This window comes from Crocuta crocuta, unplaced genomic scaffold, assembly GCF_008692635.1.
Source record: "Crocuta crocuta isolate KB4526 unplaced genomic scaffold, BGI_CrCroc_1.0 scaffold36, whole genome shotgun sequence".
In the NCBI taxonomy this organism is placed as follows: Eukaryota; Metazoa; Chordata; class Mammalia; order Carnivora; family Hyaenidae; genus Crocuta; species Crocuta crocuta.
Genome location: NW_027532203.1, coordinates 14,942,867 through 14,948,140, shown reverse-complemented (window position 1 = coordinate 14,948,140; position 5,274 = coordinate 14,942,867). Strand labels below are relative to the sequence as shown.

At 50.1% G+C, this 5,274-nt stretch overlaps 1 protein-coding gene across 1 annotated transcript in view; it reads left to right on the top strand.

Annotated features, from left to right (window-relative positions):
* Positions 1-4,578: 4,578 nt before the first annotated feature.
* Positions 4,579-5,274, top strand: part of MAPK4 (mitogen-activated protein kinase 4) — a 147,668-nt gene continuing 146,972 nt past the window's right edge. Inside the window, 1 exon segment of the mRNA XM_077777671.1 lies at positions 4,579-4,623. The gene's annotated coding sequence lies outside the window, so the exon portion shown is untranslated.

The following is a 5,274-nucleotide window of genomic DNA, read 5'->3' as shown; positions in this document are numbered from 1 at the left end:
GGTGGGAGCTGTGAGGCCCTTGAGCCTGGGATTCCAAAGCAGATCCCAAGACCAAAGCTTCTACGCCACTCTTTATTAAGGAGTACAGTCCTCCCCCACCCCTGCAAATAGGAGTACAGTGCTGCCAGAGGAGGAGTGAGAAGGAAAGGGGAGCAGGCAGAGGAGGAAAAAGAGAACATAAGCAAGCCTTTCATGCTCCAGCTCAACTGATGGCCTGATCTCGTTGGATCCTCTTGTGAGGGGCCACAAGAGCTGCCGTATTCTGGAAAAGGTGGAAGAGTAACTGCTCACGGCTGGACCCCATTGGCGAGACCTTCACCCAGTGTGCCTTAAGCCCCGTGTCCATTCTATGCCAGGGTGCCCACTGGTTCTTTCAGTGCATCTCTCCACTCGGAGGCAATAGGGAAGCCCCAGGGCAGGAAGTGAGAGGTGCAAAGGCTGAATAGGAAGTGAGGTTCGCTGAAGGTTATCCCAGGTCCCTGAACACAGACAGACCCTCAGGTGGCCAGCCAAAATAACGTGAGGCCACCTCGATCGGAGGTGATGCATGAGAAGTATTTGACACAGTAGGTGAGTCCTCCCATTGAACAGATGAGAAAACTACAACCCAGGGGCAAATGCCTTGTCCAGGGTTACACAGCTGTTTAGCGGCAGAATGAACTCTGTTCGCTGCTCTTTTACCATACTATGCTGTCGTTGCATGGTCTTTTTGGCTGCTTTTCCTCTTGACGACTCAAGAAAGCATAATCAAAACTCTGACCCTTCTCAATTGAATTTCCTAAGTGGCTCTGGCGCCAACTTCATCCATCACAGACTGTGTGCACATCTTAATTAGAACATTATTTTTTTTGTCAGCCAGGTTCCTTTATAGTCAGTGGAAAGCAACCCTGTAAAAGCTAAATGGAAGTCTATTATTATCAGCCACATCTGCCAATAATAGGCAGGGCTTTCCTCATCTTTGCCAGAACTGGATACCAGCCACCCTTATTTAATAAAATACTAACTGGAAACCAAGACCGATGTACCAAAACTTAGAAGAGAGCTTTATAGCTTCACATGTTTTTTAATATTTGTGAAGTGCCTCGTATCCCTTTCTGTAATTTACAGGGCATAAATCAGGTACAACTCTAATAATCATAAATAGATTTTCTTCTGGAAGACAAAACCAAACTGGGAAACAGGTATGAACAATTCATAAATCCACTGTGTGTTTTTTCCAATACCATCCAGCAATTCAATTCTCAGTGGACACTGACTGGTTTTCCTACAATTTAATTCAGTTCCAATACTAACCAGAGATAGGGTCAGGTCCCGCAGGTTAAGAGCTCAGTCCCACAAAACTCTATCCCCATGCCCGCTTCAGATTTCCATAACGCCTGCCCCGGGTTCAATTAATCCGCTAGAGTGGCTCACAGAACTCAGAAAAACATTTATTTAACGCTTATTGGTTTATTATAAATGGTATTTGAAAGGCTACAGATGAAGTCAGATGAAGGGTTACATAGGGCTATTCCAGAAGGTCCAGACNCCAGCAAGTGGATGTCATCACCAACCGGGCAGCCCCTCCAATCTTCCAATCCTGTTATCCTGTTTAAGAGTGTTTGTAGAGTTCAATCTTTCCAGAAGTTTGTAGGTGGGGCTCAAAGTTCCAACCCTCTAACCACCTGGTTTTTCTGGTGACCAGCTCCATCCAGAGGCTAGACACAGGGCCCCACCCTAAGTCGTCTCATCAGAATACTCTCAAAAGGGTATCGTGATGAATGACAAAAGACACTCCAATCACTCAGGAGAGGTGCTCTGTGCCCAAATCAGGGACAAAGAACAAATATATCTCTTATTATCCTACAATAAATGCGTCCTATGTGTAGTTCTATAGAGAAAGATGGTCATTTGTTACCTCGTTTTAGACCCTAGACCTTCCTGAGAACTGTTACTCTGTTGTCTAAGTACATTCCAGCTGCTATTAACAGAATACCAGAGACTGGGTGGCATAGAGACAACAAAGCTTACTTCTCACAGTTCTTGAAGCTGGGAAGTCCAAGATCAAGGTGCTGGGAAGTCCAAGATCAAGGTGCTGGGAAGTCCAAGATCAAGGTGCTGGCAGATTTGGCATCTGGTAAGGGCCTACTTCCTGGTTCATACATGCTTATCTTCTCGCTGTGTCCTCACATGACAGCAGGGGAAGGGAGTTCTATGGGGTCTCTTTTATCAAGGCTGGAATCCCATTCCTTCTTAAGGGTTCCACCCTCATGACCCTTCACCTCCCTAAGGCCCCACCTCCAAATACCAACACACTGGGGATTGGGTTTCAACATACCCATTTTGGAAGGGAGGGACACAGCTATCCCATCTATAGAAACAATGTTTCAAAAAATTATATCTAAATACTCTAAGAAAGGCGCCATTGCACTTTCCTGCTCAATGCAACAATTCCCCACACTTGTGGCCCCCAGGGCCACTGCAGACTCGCGCACCTCTGGCCTGGCCACTGAGGCACGACATACAGTAGGTACCTAGTCATAGGCAGTGGGGAAATGCTGGTACATTTTTCCCCATGAAAAAAAAAAGTCCCCCGCCTTTTTTTCTTTTTTAAAGTTTATTTATATTATTTTGAGAGAGAGACAGAGAGTACCAGCACGGGAGAGACAGAGAGAATCCCAAGTAGGCTCTGTGCTGTCAGCGCTGAACCTGATACAGGGCCTGAACTCAACAACTGTGAGACCTGAGCGGAAAATCGAAGAGTTGGAGGCTTAATCAATCGAGCCACCCAAGCGTCCCTGAAAAAAAGAAGTCCTCAAACAACCTGGTGATCTTCCCAACCCATGGGTTCTGTGTGGTTATCTCCTACTAACCCATCTCGGTCAGCTGTTTTTTTCTGCCAGGGTAAAAATAAGAATAACCTGTTTCCTCATAACAGCATCCATAGAACACCCTGTGATACTGATGTGGTGCAGGGTGTCTAGATAAAAAATCCCAGTTCTTATTCATTCCCCTGGCATTGTGCGGTAATGGACTTTGATATTAAAATGCATATTTCACACCCTCATACCATAATTTGGAGGACGGCCATTCACTATGCATGAGCCATTCACTCACACTCATCACATGGAGAAAATTACATTTTCCCAGTTGCCAAATGGAAGAGATAAATTATCTCACGTGGACAAGCACATTGCTCCCAAGAGTGGTTTCACAGACCCAGGACACTGATCTAAAACACCCAGGGGGGAGGCTAGGAGCTTTGCGGGTGCTGTCCTCCGTCAGTCTCTTTATTCAGACCTACTGGACTCAGCCTAACGGGCTTCATGTGGTGGCACATTTGCCTTTCTGGCTTTTTTGGACAAAATGAGAATTCCTTGGGGCCTCTTATTTCTCCTTCTAGAAAGATGTTATAAAAATGAATAAATTAACAGAGTATTTCATATGTATGCATACCCACTGAATTGATAATACTCATTTGTAATGAAAATTAAAGAAGCAACTGTTAAAATGTTCTCTTTGGGAAAGATACGTAGGAAAGTCTTACCACAGAGGTACACACATTCGCTTGTGACATATTCTCTCCTTATCCGTACTTACTCTTTTAGGTTAATGAAGTTCAGATAACTGCCGTCCTTAAGTTAGCATGTAACCTCAACCTATTACCTGCATACATATGATTCACAGCATTTCTATCTACATAATAATTAGAGCTAACATTTATTGCAGCTCATACGGCCATCACTGTTCTCTGCACTGGATGCATTTTCCAATTTAATCCCACAATTTAAAATCTTTGTTTTTGCCCACGTTAATTAGCACAGTTACATGAATCACACATTAATGCGTTCAACAGTGACTGAGTGCCTATTGCACACTTGGAATTGTAGTAGGCCCTGGAGGGAGAGACGGGGTAGGGGGTAACGCAAGGGTTAGGATACATCTAACCTTATGAAGTGTCAAAGCCAAGGTTCTTGCTCAGAATGCTTCGGGCGTTGGGAGAAGGGAGGGCTCAAGCCGCCAGTGACCTCATTATACAATATTTAGGTTATATTTTTCTCTGCCTAGAAAAGTGGCTCCTCCACCATTCCACTGGGGCGAACGCATTACGAGACGCACCTACTCGGTACGGACCACTTTGGATTTGCTGGAAGGGACCACCTAAACACCAGCTTTCCGTTTGCCTGGCTTCCAAAGTCTGGTTCCCTTCTGTGACTTTTATCCCGGCCCTGCAAATGGGCACAGGTTCACAGCCAGGCGGCCGCCTCTGAATCCGGGGCAGGCTCTGGACCGGTGCACGTGCACCCGGCGCCGCCTCGACTCGGGGCCAGTTCCCTCCACCGCCCATCCGGGTCTCCCTCNGGTCCGCGTCCGCGCCTTCCACCCCCGCGTCCCCGCCCGCGGCCGCTGCAGCGGCGCGAGGCTGACCGGCCTGGGAGGCCCGCTGTCGGCCGGGGCTCGGGAGGATCCCGCTTCCCGCCGCCCCCTCCCTCTCCGGGGCAGAGCCCCAGGGGTCCTCTCCTCCCCTTCCCGACAAAAGTGGGGACGGGCTTCTAAGGTGACGGAGGTGACGGAGGACCCCTGAGCACGCGCGCCCGGGCGGGANCGGCCCGCGGGCCGCCGCGCTCTCGGGCTCTGCCTCGGGTAAGTGGCTCCCCCTCCGCGTTCTTTCTTCTCCCGCTGCCTGCCCCTCGCGGAGTTCTGCGGGCTCCGGAGAAGCCGGGCGAAAGGAAGAAATGCTACTTCCCGCTCTCTCTGCACCCCCCACCTCACCTTAAAAAAAACACCAAAACAAAACCAAGCAAATACCAAACTAGCGAGTTTCCGAGCGGGGCGGGTGGGGGGTGCCCTCCCGCGGGACCGACGCAGCCGCGCTCAAGGACCCTTTTCCCCGGCCGACGGCGCGCGGGGACTGTCCCTGGATCTGCGGTTCGGACGGGAAGGTTGCCACTGGGCATCCCCGGTGGGTGTGTAGGGGAGGAGGATTTAGGGACGCGGCGCTGGAGGTGGGGGGACCCCACCCCCGCGGGCAGTTCCGCGCGTTTGGGGGCGCCGAGGGGCTGTTCGTACTGCCGAGTTCAAATTGGGATCTTGGCTGTGGGGTGTGCCCCAGTCCCCTAGCATCTTCTCCAGCCTCCTTCCCGCTTCGTCCTCTCGTGAATATAGCGCCCCCCACGCCCCACCCGACTGAGGCTTCCTCTCTGCCCCTCGCGGCCCCAGGGCTGGGACTCGGGGCGTCCGGGAGAGCTGGGAGGGAGGGAGGCAGCCTCGCCGCTTTCCCCAGCTCGGCAATCC